The 18,425-nt window shown below is 49.6% G+C and overlaps 1 pseudogene; it reads left to right on the top strand.

Moving 5' to 3' along the window:
- The first annotated feature begins 964 nt into the window (after positions 1–964).
- Positions 965–17,077, top strand: LOC112976428 (annotated as a pseudogene).
- Positions 17,078–18,425: the final 1,348 nt, after the last annotated feature.

Genomic DNA, 18,425 nt, shown 5'->3' with positions numbered 1-18,425 from the left:
TCAGCCTGCCGCCGGCCACGGCTCGACCCGAGCGGGTGCTGCAGCAGGGTCAAATCCTCTGCAAGCACCTTGGTATTAGACAAGCGGTTCACTGAGACCATGAGAGCTCTTTGCTGGAAAGAAAGATGTTTCCCCAGAGCGCAGGCTATCATTGCCACCCCCTGCTAATGCACGGGGCAGCCTGCGGCTGCAGGACACATTCAGGGTATCTTGGCTTTTTGCCTCCATGAAGCAACCACTTTAGTCAGCTTTGCAAAATGCTCCACAGTTTTATGAGGCCCCAAATAAATGCAGAATAGCATTATTATCCTAAGCTCTGGGTCTCGAAATGAGATTAAAGGACAGCCTGATGTTCCCTTTTCAGCGCCTCCTGCTTCTGGCTGAGCGCTCTGCTAATAAACTTTCTGGTGCCAGGAGATGAAGGTTTATGGCTGCTCTTACTTCTCCCAACCCAAGTTATGCACACTCATGGTAGGAAGCAGCTCTTTTCTTTTACTGTCGTCCAAGTCAAAAGAGCTCGAATGTGCTGACTATCTAAAAAACACAAATACAAATAAAAACATAGTGGAATCTTCTAATCAGTCTTTTTGATTTTTTTCCCCCACAATTAGCAAACAGTGCACGGTGTATGCTAGCTGATGGCTGCAGCCTCGTCACTAGCCAGGCCACAAGTTGCCGAGGCGGAGGACACTGCTGTTTGCTTCGTGCTCGGCTGAGGGGTGCTCAGAGGACACGCTTGGTGGGTGAAGGAAGACGGGGAGCCCCCAGGGCAGGGGCAGCGAGCTGCCAGCTTGGCAGTGCCATCCCCATCGCTGCTCCTCCTCGCTGACCTCGTTCATCAGCATGGGTTTGTCCCCACTGCTGCCAGCTGCAGGTGGATATTTCCACTTTCTAATTGTGCTTTCATACCCACTGACCTGTTCTTTTCTAGGTAGAGGAGGGCAGGGCCAGTATTTACAAGTCAATGACCGCCAATATCTTCAAAGAGATGAAAGCACTGTCCAAACTTCTTGCACAACACCACATTCCTGGAGTGGCTGGAGAGGTATGCGAGGCACTCAGCCTGCTGAAGCACGTCAGGGTTAAGGCGAGTCACACTAAAAAAAACCTCTAGAGCTAAAAAGGTGTGTGTGTGGGGGGGGTTGTTGTTTTTTGTTTATTTTGCTCAAGTTCCTCTATGCAGTGTGCAAACCCGGAGCCAGGTTACAATGTCAGGAGAGGTGGGTTCACAGAAGCTCTGCAAATCTACCCTGGGGCCAAAACCCCCACCTGAAGGGCATCCCCCACTGCATGGCACTTGCCCGTTAGTGTTTTGCAGAACAGAGACATGTGCCCCGGGATTCCTTTTACACCAGCTTCTACTTCGTTCTGTTATTTACACATACAAAGAATTATTTCACTTGTGTAGAAGCAATAACTGCATGTGGTACTTTCACCCATCACCAGTCTGCTCCAAAAAGGGGCTTTTCCAGACAGAATTTTTTTGACATTGCTACTGTTGGAAGGCTTTAGGGTGCCAACACCAAGGTCAGCTGCAGGGTGAAAAGAAAGCAAACCTGCACGGTGTCCTGCAGACCAAATGCCAAGGCAATTATTTCTGCTCTGCTGGAGCAAGCGCTCCACCTAGCACGTGCTGGTTTGGTAGCCCAGGCTGCCTCCCGCAGCTCGGAGCTGCTTTAATGGCAGGAGGCAGCACACCACGGACACCCAGGGCGGAGGGGAGCTGCTCACCCCGTCCTGTGCCGCCCGAGGGCTGCGCTCTTGCTCTCYGCGCAGACCACAAAAGCTTGCTTCCCAGAAATGCCCATCCGTTCGAGGGGACGAGCCAGCTGGGCCCAGGCTGGCCCGTTGTTCGCAGCTGGGACGGCTATTTTAAGGCAAGTTAGAGCGCGAAGCAGAGCCGCCAGCCGTTCCTTGAGCTCCGAAATCGGCTCGTTTGGCATCGGCATCGTGCAGGGACTACGTACTGATGCATTTGCWGCCGCTTCCTTTTTGACCACAGTCACCGGCATTAAAAAAAAAAAAAAAAAAGCCAGGACTTCTCAACCACTGGTCAGTGGGTTATTGTCACTGAGACTAACRGGAAGCAGGAATCAGCCGTTTTTGACGCTGTGATGGTTCGTGTTGGTCACCATATAGATCCATATGTCCCACTGGAACCCGTCTGAGGTAAAAGCTGTTTATAGAGTGCTGCTACAAGCACTTGTCTAGCAACAGGGTTAACAAGTSGCATATGTGCCAGATGGGGAGGCTGTTTGCAGGAGGATAACAGCCAAGCAGCTGTACGCCAGGAAGATGGGAGGCGGTTGGCTYGTGCGCAGCTGGCCAGGGCTGCTGGCCGCCGGGCCCACGGCCTGGAGGAGGCTGCGCCCTGCTCGGAGAGGCCGAAACCCAAATCCTCCCGCCTGTCTTTGGCTGGGAGCAAATGAAGGTTCACTATGAGGGTGGCAAGGCACCATCCCCCACCACCTGGGGAAGAGGAACAGCCCAAACAACCCGGCTAGCACCAGCCCCTCCGTAGGTGCCAGTCCTGCATCCCACGTGGCGCGGCTAAGCTGGGCGCGCAGCTGCTGTATCTGGCTCTTTGCACAAACGCCACAGGGCCGCAGTTGAATGATTCCCCAGCACTGGGTCATTCCTCCCTTAACCCTCCCAGAAGGAGGCTTTAAACCTTTTAACATACACCGCAGCTGTTTGATCTGGGGATCTGATCCTGATAGCAATCGTTCAGTAAAGGTAGCAACAAGGCTAAGATTTTGTCAGGACAGGTTTGAGGCTATTTCACAGCAAAGGCATAGATACAAACTACYTGCAGTCTAGGCTACCACATTAAACCTTGGTGAAAGCCACATAGTGCTTTAAAAAACCAGCAATGAGTGCTGTAGTTTCACAAAAACTACTGCCTTTGGCTTGTTCTTGCCCTCCTGCCTGACCCTTTCACTTGGCGGTTTTAGCTCTGTCAAAAGCAGCAGGGGCAGATTCCCTGCACATGGAGGGTGTTTGGTAGTCCGGGCTTTCCTTGCCGCTGAAACAGCGCCTTGCATACAGGGAGACTGATCCGTCACCATGCGAGCACCATGGCGGGACGTCCCTTTGTGTTAGCAAACCGATCTCGCTGGCTGCACGGCATGGACTGACACTCACACCGGTCCCATCACCCTGCCAGAAAAGTCCTTTGGAGCAAGGCTGTGACTTTGCATAGTACAAACTATGCTGAAGAAGCCAGTGTGATCTTCAAGGGCAGGATTTGCATCGAAAATGTCTTAAATGCACTGTTACAAAATCAGGCTGGACTGGAATCCAGCTCTAAGAACATCCTCAAAGAAATTGGAAGTCGTTCATGAGTGTGTGGGTGCTCAATTCTTGTGTCCCGTTTCTTCCTATTTGCTTGAGGACTTCCTTGTCTCCCAAGTTTCATGTTGTTCTACTGCAAAATCGTGCCCAGCTGGGCAAAACAAACCAAAATTTTTCCCCATGTATCCCTGCCATCCTCAGCAGCAGCGTTGTACACATACTGTGCATGACATTGGGAAATGGGGCACTTAGATGCGGTTTCTGTGCTTTCAGTCTGTGCATTGCACTCTGTTTGGGGTAGAGGGGCCTGGTGAGGAGTGATGTGCTTCTGAGACGGTCTCATCTCTATGTGACTGTATTCTGCAGAAGCATTGTGTGTTGCAAACACTCCCAGTCATCTTAAAATGTCTGCCAAAAAATAATGAGTCTCTTTTGCAATATTTAGAGAACAGTGGCTCCAATTTCTGTTGCAGCAGCAGCAGCAGCAGCAAGACAGTGCTTCAACAGTGCTCATAGGTCACTTGCATGATTTCCGGCAAAACTTGCATACTACATTTTTTCCCTTCTTGGCTGAAGCAATATTGTAGATGATAGGTTTTTGCAAGAATGGATGTGTTTCTTATGAACCATCTAAGCTCGGGCAAAGGCAGGTCTGTAATGCAGTGGTCCTGAAGCAAGGAATGAAACAGATCCCTGAGCCCAGCTGCCTGCCAGGGTTCAACACCTTTCCTCCATCTCCTGACCCAGTATATAATTGGCACTCAAAGTCTGAATCCTGATATCCAGAGATTTTAAGTTGCTCCAAATGCCCTGAATAATCCTTCCTTCCTTCCTTCCCTTCTCCTTGTAGGTATTGAGTGAGTTCAAGGGCTGGAATTTCCACAGCCAGCAGCACAAGACCCCTGACGAATTTGAATGGAAGACCACTTTGGTGGTTGGGCTGCGAATTTGGGGTTGGACGTAGTGGTGGAACTCTCCCCAGGGGCCAAGGAGGTGTGTGTGTTGTGTCCTGCACCTTTGTGGAGTCCCTCCAGAGCTGAAGGAGAGGTCTCCACCAGGGCAGTCATCCCTAGCAGTTACTTCTCCATATGCCCTCAGGACCAAAGCTCTGCCATGCAATGCCGCAATCTTTCAAAACATCTCCAGGGCAAAAAGATACAGTGGTGATTGTCAGTACAAGATGGTGAAACACAGAGCATGAAAATCCTGGTTTATATGTCCTGCAGACCAATGCCAGTTCTGTTTCAGGCCACATCTTTTTTTCAGTAAGAGGAAAAATATTTTTATTACGTGTTTACCATTGTCAGTTCTGTTGCATTTTGTGACCAATATGTGTTATAAGCCGAAAGCTAGACCTAGCCTCAGACCCAGTGTGGGAAACATATTAACCTCTAATGTTGGTGTTAAAAGCAAAATGCTTAAATGAACATCTGTAGATGTGAAAAAGCTGAAGAGATTGCAGTTCATGCAAGAATTTTAGGAAACCCTTCTCTTGCACCCTTACATTTTTCCACATTGCGGTAAATAGAAAGGAAGAGATGGTTTTTGTCATCTCCATAGAAACAAAGTCTTGCTCAAAGATAAAACCTGGATTTAAACAAATGGCCAAAAGCAGGTTGCACYCCTGCAGCTCAGGAAGTCCATGGGAGAAGAGCTGTGGCATCCACAGCTGCTCCAGACARATCCTGAACTGGTCCTGGACATTTTCTTTGGGCCCTGCAGCCCCTTCCAGCTCTGCCAGCCAGGCTGAGGAGATGGGAGAAAGCCCGAAATGTCATCCTGTCTTGGGGGGAGAATCATCCAGCACACCATGGCACGGCTGGTGGGCAGCTCCCCAAGCCATTGCTCTAGCTCATGTTTGCCTATTTGCAGTCTGGCTGCCTTGGCTGTAGTGGTCTTTGACCTCTCTCAGTTCTGATCTCCTCAGGTGTGTGTCAAGTCTGTAGAGAAACAACCCAATACTCTGTAGGGTGCAGGATAATTTTGTTTTAGGAATAAGTTCTAATGTAGAAAGAGCATACACCAGGCAGTGGGATTAATCTACACAAGCACTGAGCAGCTCCAAACCCCCAGGACCACCTGTGAGTGCTTGGCAGCTTTTTAGACCTATCAGCAAGCCAATCAAGGGMATGAGAAAGTCATTTATCAGTTTAATCTAGAAACTCCCATTTAAACTGCTAGAGAGACAATGCTGCAAAATCTCCTCAAATATAGCCAGATGGTATTAGCTATGTGCTGATCAGCTTGTCTGCATTGTGAAGATAGGAGAAGATTTGATAGCTACTTGGAAGGAAAGGATGAGGTTGTGTAGGAGGTGCTGGAGCATCTATCACTGGAGGTTTTGAAAACAGGTGAGGCAAACAGGAGGGTGGTCAGTTAAGAGTTGCTCTGGAGGAGAAGATGGATCAGCTGTTCCTGAGGTTCCTTCTCATCCTGCTTCCTGCGGGCTGGTAAAACTCCTAGAAGCAAGACAAGATCTGTCAGCTGATATAAACTGGTGTAACTCCCCCAGTGCTCATGCTGGCTGCTTCTCGGCAAGGCAAGTGTGAGTGGTGTGAGAGTAGTACATTGCTTGGTGTTGGGTTTTTTTTCTCAAAATCATTATTTCTGGTAATAAATATGTAAAAGGTAGTCCCTCCAGATGGGAGTCTGGAGTGTCCTGGTGTAATGTGGAAATGTATGTCTGCAAGAAGGAAGAGTGTTGCTCTGCGGAGCAGGAATGTCAAGTATGGAGCACTTCAGTTCAAGAGGCTCTTACAGAGACTGCAGGCATTGAGAGCCCTTTAAATGGTAGGGGTTAGAAGTGTGGCCAATGTTTGCTAAAAGGGTGTCAACTGGCTGATTTAACTTTTTAAAAATTCTTGAAGGCTGACTGATGGCTTTGTCTGATAGGGGTGGTAGGAAGGTACCCTCTGGCCTGTGTGTGCATATTTTAACCATGTGCTTTCCAGAGAGCTGTTCTTCATTTGCTTACAAGTGCTATCTTTAAGTGTAAATACTGTTGGCTCTGACAGTCTCTTTAGAAGTTATTTTTTAATTACATATGTAATGACAGAGACAGACCACAGGTCTGRGTCACAAGAGCCAAGAGAGGAGGAGAGTCTAAAGCCCTTCCTAGTCCTACATGTCATTTGGGTACATCTCCCATGGCACTTGATAGATCATACATGTCTACCTGCTTTGGGTTCTGGTACAAAGACAGGGTGAGCAAGGAAGTGGACATGCACCTGTTAGTGTTGTTCCTTTAAAGACATTTTTTAAGCAGCTATGCAGGGGAGCTCATAATTCTACATTTTTAAAACCTTCAAAGCTAAGAAATTAAGAACTGTGGTTCTCCTAGCTTCAGCAATACAGTAGGAGACAACAGGTTTAACAAGGGTGGTAGCGTCTCCTTGTCAGAGTCTGCAGGTCACGTGCATGGGAAGTGTGGTGACCTGATACTAAATCAGGTTAAGTTTTGCTAAGGATGTGTGAGTGAGACGTGCTGCCCTCCCCCCAGGGCCCTCCTTGCCTAGTAATAGGATCCCTCTTCTGTACCACCTGCTACTGCCCGTGCCGGTTGCTCAAGGGGTCTGCACAGCCTTTGGGTCTCCTTTACRGTGGTGTCCATCAGAGATTTCAGGAAAAGTTCAAGATAATTCATGTTTAACTTTGACAAAAAAGAAACACAAATGTCCTGTCAATGTCTGTCTCCTATGATCTTACTGCAATGCTTGAGTGTCTTCTATGTACTGAGAATACTAAAGGAAGTATTTCATTTTGGAGAAGTTCGGGGGGGAAAAAAACTGCTGTTTGGGGCAGGGTTTTTGTCCTCTTTTAAGCAGGGAATTACCTTTTTGCCTTGGAGAAGTTACCTTTACTCCAAAGCACAGCAAAGTTTCCTAGGATAAAATCCAGGCTCTGGGAAACAGAGGAAAAAAATATATTTCCCCCAACAGCAGCTTCTTGTAACCTTCTTTCACCCCTTGTATCATCACATCCCTTAGCCTCATGGGAAGAGGGCACAACCACCTTTGCTGGGGCAGCCTCACATTCATGTGTAATAAGGAAATCGTGTGTAGTGGTTTGTGTGTTTTATTTTATTCCCATCATCACCAGTGAGGATGGCCTGTTGCACCCTGTCCCTGTGACCAGGACTTTGCAGGACTGGTAGGAGGGGATGAGAAGGCCAGTCTGGGGTCCTTGGAGCTCCAGAAAGCTGGGCCTTGCACCAATGAAGGGTGCAATTTCATCAGTATAACCAGGGAATCCACCTGAAGAACATCGCTATAGGTCAACCCAAACCTTAATGAATTTGGACAAGAAAAAAAGAAATTTTGCTAAAGAGGATAAGATATTCCTAAAATTTAGGCCTCCTCCCTTCACTGAACAATTACTGTGCTTGACTGTGAGCACACCTCTTTGGTTAGACGCTCAAAATATCCCAGCTGCGTTAGTTCAACCTGAGAGATGCAGTTCAAACCCCTTGTGTGCAGGCTGAGTGCAATTGTGTTGTGGACACGGGATTCCCTCAGACCCCAGTACTCTGAATAATGGGAGCAGATGAAAAATGTGGACCCATTTTCTGCATTTCTTAGATCTCACAGGGTTTGTGGACAGGGAAAGGAACCACCTTATCAAGAAAACCTGTTTTTCTTCTTATAGACTTCCTTCACAGTGACACGCTCTGAAGGCAGCTGACACAAGCCTAGAAAACAGCGAAGCGGGCTGTGTTAAGACTTGTTGAAATGTAGATTTGCCCCTCCTTAGCTCAAGGTGTTACTTGAGACAGAGGTGATAAAACTGGTGCCAGAGTTTTGCAGAGAAAGTGCCTTTCCCCAGGAGAGGACAAGAACCTGCTGGATTCCTTCCTATCTCATTTAGACCAAATGGGTTGTTTTGGTCTGTTTGTCCTCCTTTTGCCCACCCAGCTTTAAGTGGGGGTGGGGAAAAAAGCCTGCTGCAGAGTTGAGGTTTGCAGAGGGGCAGGGATGGCAGAGAGCAGGGACCAGGATCCTGTCCCCTGCAGCGCCAGCAGCAAAAGTGAGTAAAGCAGCCAGAATTTCACTCYGTGTTTACAAGGGCTTTTCAGGGCCCTAGGCATGTGCATGCGTGTGCATAATTACAGTAATTACATCCCTTCTATCACACTGTACATCTCCAGTAATAACTTAATGTTCTGTATACCCAGTCTAGACCATTGCAGGAGGCTTCATGGAGGGAAATTCCCACAGATCCGAGACAGATTACGTGAAAGTCAATCTTAATCCCTGGGCATTGGGTGTTTGGACATGTTCCTACCACTGCCCTATGCAGCACAACTAACCACGTCCCTTCCTGCATCTCCAGACAGGCTCTGTACCTTAAAAATTCCACATGGCACAACCAAAAACCAAGCTTTAAACCCCACAAACAAATCCCCAAGAGACCGTCTGGCTAAGGCTGGGTCTCTAGGGTGCAGTAAGGAGGAGGCTAGCAAGCATGGCTTGCCCCTAAATCTCTCCATCTGCCCATACCACCAAAAAAGATTCAGGTTAACTGTCTGCCTGCCTTTCTCTTGATTCCCAAAAAGCACTTCACGAACTCCTGAAGAGACCGAATTCCCCTATCRGGGATGGCCGGAGCCACGGGCCAGATCCACCACTGCTGCAGACAGCAGCAATCTCATCCAAGGACCAGGGCTGCAGCAAAGGGATCTGGCCCCTTTTCTATGCCAGTGGCTCTGCCACACCAACACACAACTGTTTTAGGCAGCTTTCCTGAGCTGACCTCCCAAAAGTACTAATGCTGCCCCAGGGAAGTTCCCCTCAGCTGCAGCAGGCCTATGTGAGCGCAGGAATTTCCTACTGTGTGAGATGCTTGGATGTCTGCTGGCAAACACAAGGAAACAGGAGCAGATAAGGAACAAAATATTTTCCTTCAAGGATTTCCTACTGTTTTTGCCAAGTGCTGGCAAACATCTTTGCAGGTGCAAGGTATCATGTACCTGCTGAAGGCTGGTTGGGATCACAGGGTCTTTGGGCACAGAGAACCATTCTGGTCACCAGATGGCACTGTGGCAGGCTGGAGCTTTTGGACATAGATTGTACTTGGGTGTACTTTTGAAAGAGTTTAGGCTCTGACTTGCTACCACAGCTTGCTGACCACTCGGGAAAATCCTGCCATGGGTCTGTCTGCAGTGCATGTGCAAAAAACGCTCTCTAAAAACCTGATGCTTGTCTGTGGCTGGGATTCATTGGCACTGTCATGGGGTAAATAACCAAATGGGCTGTTAAAGAGAAGGATACGGCTCCTTTACCCTTGTGTTGGGAGAGCTTACAGCATGACCTGCCCTCCTTGATGTGCTCCCACCACCGCCGCAGCACCAGGAATGCAAGTCCTGTCCCCTCCTATGCCGCAGGGGACAAGCCTCTCTTTATTCCCTTTTTATTCCTAGTGTTTGGTTTTCATTCACCCTGGAATGAAGTTACAGCTTTGCTTTTCTCCCACAGGGATTTGACTCAATTAAGTGTATTACTATACGGCAGGTGACCTCTTGTCTCTGTCAGCAAGAAATAAGTTTGGGGAGAGAAAAAAGGGGGTATTTCCCTGTCTTCTCATGCACGCCTTGCYGGGGAAGGGAGGGCACCCGTGTCGCTGTCTTGCTGCTGAGTGCAGCTGGGAGACACTGGCCGCCTCTGTTGCAGTAAAGCAGCTGAGAAGGTGCCAAACCCAGCTTTTCAAACAGGACCTGCTGCAAAGACAAGCTGGATGTGGCTAAACCCCAATGCCAGAGCAGGATGGGGAAGCCAGCAGGACCTTGTCACACCAGCCCAAGGGGACTCCCAGAAGCACCTAGCTCCCCAGGGGGTTGCTGCATTTCCCAGCACGTTCTCTGTACCTCCCAGAAGATGTTGGTGACACCGGGAGTGGAAGTCCCTGCGGGTACCACCTGGCCCTGCTAACGCAACCAAGCTGGATCGGCCCATTTGCAGGTGTCCCAGGTAAGCAACAAGTTCGCCCCATTGCGGAGCAGGGACACGGCTTTGGGGCTAGCCACAGCCTTTGTGCTGCTGGTGACCTGCTCACCCTGTGGCACCAGCAGCCTCAATGGCCTCGTGAAGCAGGTGAGCTCCAGCCCTTTGGCCAGGCAGCCCTTGGGGACCCCCATGCAGATCACAGCCATACACCACCCCACGAGCTCAGTCTACAGAGAGCAGGGCTGCTTCCAGCACACAGACCACAGGTGGGAGCTTGCTGTGCTTTGCACAACTATTAATTCCTCTTTCAGCTTTAAGGCCAGTTTTCATGTTTTGCCCAAATGATGGGGCCCACCTCAAAGTTTAGCAGGCTTCTGCTGGGGATTGTTACCCTCAGTGTCACCCTCAGTGTCACCAGTGTGCATCGTATTTCCACTGCTAGTTTCAACTTCCAGCTAAGGCACATCTTGGGCCCATGACTGCTGAATTAAAAGCACACTGTTAGCAGATGGCTTTTCCTAGCATCGGTCATCTTATGCTATAGTAAAKGTTGAACGTCTCTGATGAAATACAGAGGCTAGAGCTGCTTTATTTACCACCCTCTGCTTCAACAGAGCTGGTTTTGTTCACTCTCTTGCATCCTCCTCAGAGCTGATATCAAGTCTGGGCATATTGTCCCAGGAGCATGTCCTCCAGGAGGAAATRCCTTGGTGGGGCCTGGCACCTTTCCTCTTGTTCCCTGGTCTCATGCTGCAAAGTCTAAAAGGAGGTTTCAACCCTGCACTTGCATTGGGATTTGGCACTTGGTGAGATATTCACTGTGACCTCGTGGCAAAAGCATTGCAAAGTCTCTCTGAACGCTGTGTTGCTAAAGGCATGGCCCTCTGCCAGCAGTCTCCCCATGGACTCTGTGTCCATCTGTATTCATTTGCAGGGATTTAATACTTTCTCTCAAATCGCTCCTAAATATATTAAGTAGCTGGTGTATAGACTCCTCCTAAGTCACTCTTGCCCACTCCCTTTGTGTGATAGTTCACTTCTGAGGCATGTGTTGCTGTGTTCTGCACTGGTATTTCTACATCCGTTTCCAATTTTGTTGTATTCATGACTTTGCTATGTGTCTGTTTGGGGCTGTTTTGGTCTCTCCCTGTTTGTGCAGCGTGCCTCCAGCTCAAAGGAGAGCTTTGCCCGCTAACAGCATGGATGACTGCAGGCATGGCCATCCCTTCATGTGCGCGGTGAGCCCCGTGGAGGAGGGAGTGGGGAGAGCTGCCCTCGCAGCCCTCCGCGTATGCCGGGGCAGGCTGGCCATGGCGCTCCGGGGGCAAAGTCCTGCTGAAACCCTCCTGCCTGTTAGCAGCTTCAGCTACTTTTTGGTAGGTAGCCAACAGGCAAGTGAAAACAGCCCCCAAAAGTCTCTGGTTTCACTGAGCTTCCTACAGAGCAGGTGCTGGGGGGGAGCCAGCCCTCAGCCCAGGGGCTTGGGAGTCCTTTGGGCCGTTGCGAGCCATGGTTTGCTGTTCCTGCATGTGCAGCTCCAGTCTTCTTGAAGAAGAAAAATGCCATGACCCTTTTTTACCAAGTCACCTGCAGCCATTGTGGCCACCGGCTTTGCCCCAGCTCGCGTTTTGCTGCTCCTGCGCCACGGCAGATGTTGGCCCACACACAGCACAGCTGTCCGCATCTGGCCACTCCTCTCACGGCAAATTCCTGTTGTGCAACCACCGTGGGGCGGCCACTCGGCAAGGGAGCTGCCGCCCTTCCCCTGCCTCCACAAGCGCTCCCTGTGTCGCCTATAAATCCCACGCGTGGCCACCGGGAAACGCTTGCAGGGAGATGGCGTGCGTGGCATCCAACGGGCCCGTCGGGGTGGAGCTGGCGAGCAAAACCCAAAGCGGCTCCTGCAATGTCAGGCCGGGGGCCAGCCCGAGAGCAAATAAGAGGATAAATGCTGTGGATTGATATTTCCAGCCTGATCAGGCTCACAGTTGGAGTCATGTCAGAAACTTTTGAGGTTACTTGTCACATCCCCTTGCATGAGAAAGCGTGGTAGCAGCATGCACAGGGTTAGCTGAAGCAAAATAATGAGTAGCTTAAACTAGCACTTAAGAAGGGAAAAAAAATCAAATTTTCTTTTCAAATCTGGAAAGCCAAGTATTCTTTTGGTGTTGACTTTCTGCTGAAAAGTGAAATTGTTCACGGGGAATTCAACGCTGTAGAGAAAAAGCTGTGTCCAACTCCATTTTTTCTCTTGAAATTTTTTTTTCTGGTGAATAGGCAGTTGTTTTCTGCCTGGGCCGGGGGATAGGACCAGCTTACTGATGCAAAGACTGTGCACTGTGTAAAGCCCCAATACACACTTTTTTTTCTTTTTTAAGAAAGGCACTGGCAGGTCTCCAAAGACTAAAATACAAATATTTGCACAACTGATAAGGAGGGAGAGCTTAGACACAGCTGTAAACAAAAATTGGCAGCAATTTAGGGCTAAACTACATATTTACCAAGCATATCTCGGGGTCATGCACAGGGCTTTACAGCCTGCTAACCAGGCCGCCTTTAAGCACAGGCAGCTTGATTCCGAACCAACGGAGATGGAGAATACTTAAAGATGCTTGATCTCAGCAGTGTGCCGGCGAAGGGAACGGCCACGCRGGTGGAAAGACGGGGGCCAGACGGTTTGGTCTCGCGGCAGCTGACCCTGCCCRCCACCTGCCTTCAGGAGGCACCCGACCTTGCCGCCTCCAGCCAGGGGGACGTCGTCACGGAGGCAGGCAGGACGCGGGCGTCGCATGTTGTTGACGCCGCGACGGTCTGCAGCGGCGGCTTCTCGGAGCCTTCCCTCCCGCTGCACTGCATCCCGGTACCGCGTGTCTTTGGGTCGCTGTTAAGTGCTCCCCTGCGTTTGGGGAGAAGCGTTAGAGATTCCTAAAGAAACTGCTTTGTTTCTCCTGTGCTCGTTTCCTGCTGTCACAACTACAGGCGCAAACAGCGATAATAAGTCCTTGTGCTTCAGCGGCCTCTCCTGCAGGTGCTGATCATGTTAGAGCAAATTTCCAAGGCAGGATGGTGGTGCCCCTAGGCTCAGAGAAGCTGTTTGCACAGTATAGGAGATGGGACAGCTTCCCCTCAGTAAAACTCCATGATCTTTCATGGGGCTGTATCTGTTCACAGCAGTGATGAGTTTTTCCCAGTTCTCAGTCTAGCAAAGGTTTTGCCTTTTTTAAGTACTTTTGAAGCCACTCTCAGGACAGGAGAAAAGATTTGCAGGCTCTTCTGAACCTCTGTGCCCCCACTAATAGAGGCTGAATCCCAAGATGACACCAGCACAGCTCTTGCACCTAATGTGCTTCCAAGTCCCATGCTGGGACGTAGGCACGTTCCTACCCTCCGAAGTAGGTAACGTGCCTGGTTCAGAGCTGACTCCACTGTGCAGCACCAATGTGCCCTTAACCTCCTTGGAAGACCACAAGAAGCTGGGGATTCCTTTGTTCTGCTACCACAGAAAGCTCATTTTGGGGGCTGATACGTCAGATTTTCAAAGCCTGGACCTCATTTTGGAATGGAAATGCTGGTTCTATGCATGTAGGATGGACAGCTGGACTTCTCCATGTCCCTGGTGGTCACTGATAGGAATTCCTTGCTCTTGCCATCTGGATTGTTTCTATACCGCTTGTCTCTGTGAAAACTGCAAATACTGATGTGTGCTTGCTAAAGCAATTAAGACATTTTTTCCTTTTCCCCAAGGCATCAGGAGGTCTCAAGGCCAGTACTTTCACAGCCGGCAGTACAAGCATCCAGACATGTTTCAGGGGAAAAGAGTCCTCGTGGTCGGCATGGGGAACTCGGGACTGGACATTGCTGCCGAGGCCAGCCATGTAGCTGCAAAGGGACTGGTGCCGACTGCTTTGGGGTGTGCAGGGAAGGTAATGTTGGCTTTGCTGTGCACAGCCACGGGGTGCAAACAGTGATCTGGGAACCTCTCTTTGAATTCGCCCTGCACAGTATCTGAACAGTATTTCTGGGTCCATATTTCTCTGTTGGGAACCTTCCCTGAAAGAAAGGTGATTGCTCTCTTCTCTCTTGTTTCACCTTGATCTGCTGCTGCCAGCAAATCTTAAAGATGCTGTTGCAGCTTTTTCATTGTGTAGGTATCTGTGCTGTGCTTTGTCTGGGGTTACTTTATACAAGCAAAGAAACAAATTCATCTTCTGAATTTTTGATTCTCTGCTATTTCCCAGGTGACAGTTTGCACTGGCCGAGGTGCCTGGGTGCTCAGCCATGTATTTGACCATGGCTACCCATGGGACACGGTTTTCAACACTTGCTTTATGAGCCTGATTAGAAACAGCCTCCTGGGGCCCTCACACGGGGCTTGATTAGCTACAGGGTGAACCAGTGGTTTAAGCATGAAAGCTATGGCCTTCAGTCGGAGAAGAGGTACTTCTCAGGTGGCTTCCCTTCAGCGTGGTCTCAAGGGGGTTGTGTTGCAGGCGGATGGGGAGAGCTCCCTTTGCTCCTTGCCAGAGCCAGACTAGCACAGGCATGAAAGCTGCACATGTGGGAACATGCAGACTGACCCCAGACTACAGTGCTGGTGATGACCCCTGGAAGGGGTTTCCTGGTCCAGCTGGAGAAGGTGAGCACTAGCCCTCTTAGGTGGTCAGAAAAAAAGCACTCCAGGAGCAGCTAGAGGAGTTTTTCCTAAGAGGATCCCCAGAAAAAGAGGAGGAAGGAGGTTTAAAGCATGGAAGAGCTCTGAAAAGAGTAGATTTAAAGAATAATTGGATGAACAGAGGAAGAACGCAGGAGATGTCCACACAAGTAACTCAGGCTGTAGGACAGGATGATGGAGCTCAAAGCACAGAAGTGATGTTTTGAAGAAGAAGAAGGAAAAAACACACAAAAACACAAAACCAAACACACTCCCACTGGGCTGCTGTGCAGGGTGCTGTGGCAACACTCTTCCACAGAGTGCTGGAAAGCACTGGGATTTCTCTTAGGGACTGGCCCGTACTCTGGGGCTTGTGCAGCCCATCTCACCACCCCGCCCCCCGCCCCCCAAATCATCACCTGATGACCTGACAGCACTAACCTGTAAGACTAGGATAAAGTACTAGTGAATTTGTACTAACATGCAGACTTGGTCCCAGGCAGAATTCCCCACTGCTGAGCCAGATCAGAGAGATCAAGTATTCCTGCCCTTCTGGGGAAGGTCTTCCCATATTTTGCATCACTAAATGAGTTCACAAGTCTCCCCAGAAGTTAGACTTTGCAAGGTGCTCTCCTCTGTTTTCTAGGCTTGTGTCAGTTGCCTCCTTGGTTTGCCATGGAGAATGAAGCAATGGAGAAGAAAAATTAAGTCCAATGGTAAGCCAGTCCTCACAGTCCCCAAGGCCTTCTGGGGGATCGAAAGCCCCTGGAGTTTTGGAGGCAGAAATATGCAGGCTCAAAAACTCTGCAGCTCTTCCCTGTATTTATAGTGGAGGCAAGCTGGGCATTCCCAGATCCAGCCAAGGTTTTATTAGCTTGCACTGAAGAGATCKGATGTAACCTTTGAATTTGACACTGATATTTTGCATGTTGGTGACAAGAAGTTGTCAATTCAGCATAGTCTTGACTTACCTGGAGAGTTGGGAAAGTAGCCCGTGATTCCTAGGGACTGAGGGATAAATGGCAGAGAAATTGATGGTAATAAAGGCAAAGTAATTCAGCAGGAAAAAATTAACCTGACCTGTATGTGCATAGTAAATTAAGTCTCATGTCTCAGAAAAGAACTCAGTCATTGTGGATAGGTCTCTAAGCACATCTGCATGTGGTTTCTAGGCAGTCAAAAAGTCAAATCAAAGGCTAATTATTAGGAAATGAATGAGATGAAATCATGAAATAAGGAGATATATTAATCCATCATTCACCTAGATCGCTATAGTAGAAAAGATATAGAAGAGGGAAATAGAGAATTGCCACCAATTGCACAGAATAATTTCTGTACAATGCAAGACTAAACAGGCATGGCTTCTTTCAGCCAGACAAAGGTAGGACATGAAGCTGTGACTTCTGCAGAGATAGTAAATGGGAAACAATTCTCCATACGTTTTCACAAAACTCAGTGGAAATGAATTTGAGGCAAACTTGCTACTTTTCACGCAGAGCACAATTTCAGCGCAGAAAGGAAAGGGAAAACTAGTAAAAAAAAGAACCTAATTTGACAAAGTCATATGGTAAAAGGTCCATCAAGGTAAACATGGGCCTCCAGATGCTATTTCTGTGTTGTGAAGTGAATAATTGAACAATGCATGCTTGGAAGGTGTAGACCAGAACCAGTATTGCTTTATGCAAGCTCAGTTTGTTTTGGGCAGGAGTTGCGACCAGACAGCCCTCGATTCCCATTCTTCATGCCCAGTCCTTTACTGAGAGGACGCCAATTGTGTTCAAATGTAATAATAATGCAAGTGAAGAGTACGTGATTTCCATTCTCTCTGCCAACCCAGCTGACACCAGTCTCTCCTCCACCTCCTTTTCTATGAAGTCCACAAAATCAATTGCCTGGTGTATTCAGACGAGATTGCCTCCTTCATTGGAGTGAAGCCCAGCGTGCTGGCACTGCTCTTCAGAGACCCCAAGCTGGCCCTCTCCATTTTCCTCAGCCCCTGCACCCCTACCAGTTCTGGCTGCAAGGGCCCAGGTGCTGGGACGGTGCGCGACAGGCAATCCTCATCCAGTGGGACCGGACCACAAAGCCAACAAGAACATGAGTCACCAGCGGCTGTTCCAGTGTCTGGCCTTCTTTCCTTACTGTGTTTGGGTTTCTCCTGCTCATAGCATCAGTGGTTTTTGGTTTCCAGTAGCCCTGATGTGATTTAAAAGCCTGTTTTTTGTCCTGGGAAGTGTAATCTCAGATCAGACAGCTCCATAGGACGTGCTGGGGCACGGCGCTCGTGGGATAGGATGAAAGGGATTGCAACAGACAAGGAGAACAAGTTTAAAACTTTAACCAATAGCACTAAACTCTCTCTTCTCCAGCTTCATCTTCACAGGCCTGTTTAGCTGATGAAGCTGTTGATGCCAGCCTTCCCCCCAGCATTTTTCACCGCTGTGCTCCTCTCTGATGTGTCCGCATTGCTGCTGGTGTGATCACTGCTCGCTAACTTGCTCTGCAAAGCACACCTGTGCAGCTCCAGCTAAGCTCCTTGTCCAGACTGGGCTGACCAACAGGCACCTGGGACATGACCTGCAAGAACTGCTTTTTGTTGAACCCACAGCCAGAAAGGAAAATGAGTACCCAGCCCTGCTGCAAATCAGCCAAGAATTGGTGTCTTTCAAAGAGGCTTTAGACCAGCAAGAAGCTGCTTGGGCCGGTTATGCAGGTCAGACGGTCCTTTCTTAGGACCTTAGAGCTTACGAGCCAAAAGACTTAAGCTGGGTTGGACTGGTGTATCTTTTCAGTGAAGGGGCCCTGCATATTGCCTGTCTCCTGCCCTGGGTGGTTGTTCAGAGGGTTGAGGGCACTGGAAATGTCCATGCTGCCAGGTTCCCCTCATGCTCTTGTCCCAGGGGCCAGGCAGGGCAGGAGCAGCACGGGAAGGGGGCCACGTCGGGGGGTTGAAGCCATCCGTTGCCTGCCTCGTCGAGGCATCTGCTGGGACGTGAGTGGAGCTGGGTGCTCTTAGCTCTTCCAGCAGCTCCCCCAGATGGTGCAATTATGGGGCTTGCTTTCTGTAGGGAGAGTCTTTTGCACAATAAAAGCTTTATCAGCGGGAGAGTGGGAGAGCGCTGCCTGCCATGTCCTTGCCGGGAGAGCTGGCCAGGCGCTTGGGACCTTCCCAGGGCTGGGCAGTGCTGGATCAGTCCCTGGCCCTGAGCACACATTCTACAGCCCCGTGTCATGAGGACTTTCAGGGAGCACCAGAAATAAGGCCAAAGTGTGCACATTCATTCCCCTCGGTGCTGTCTGTTAGCATGCATGCAAAAGGAGTGCATTTTACTGGTTTCCCAGGGCCGCCAAGTGAGTGTCCAGCACTGACCTCCTGGAGCGCAGACACAGCACAGGGACCRGGACCACAGCAGGACATGGGCAGCCCTCATGCACGGATGCCACCCCGAGCTGTGTCGTGGCCAGTCGGGGTGGCAGAGGAGGTCCCATGGGAGTCCTTGCAAGCACATCCCTATGGGATGTTAGGGTGCAGCTGGAAACTG

The sequence above is a fragment of the Apteryx rowi genome, unplaced genomic scaffold (genome assembly GCF_003343035.1).
Source record: "Apteryx rowi isolate R43461 unplaced genomic scaffold, aptRow1 scaffold_729, whole genome shotgun sequence".
Lineage (NCBI taxonomy): Eukaryota > Metazoa > Chordata > Aves > Apterygiformes > Apterygidae > Apteryx > Apteryx rowi.
Note: the sequence above shows the minus strand (reverse complement) of the source record. Positions and strands in the feature narration are given on the sequence as shown.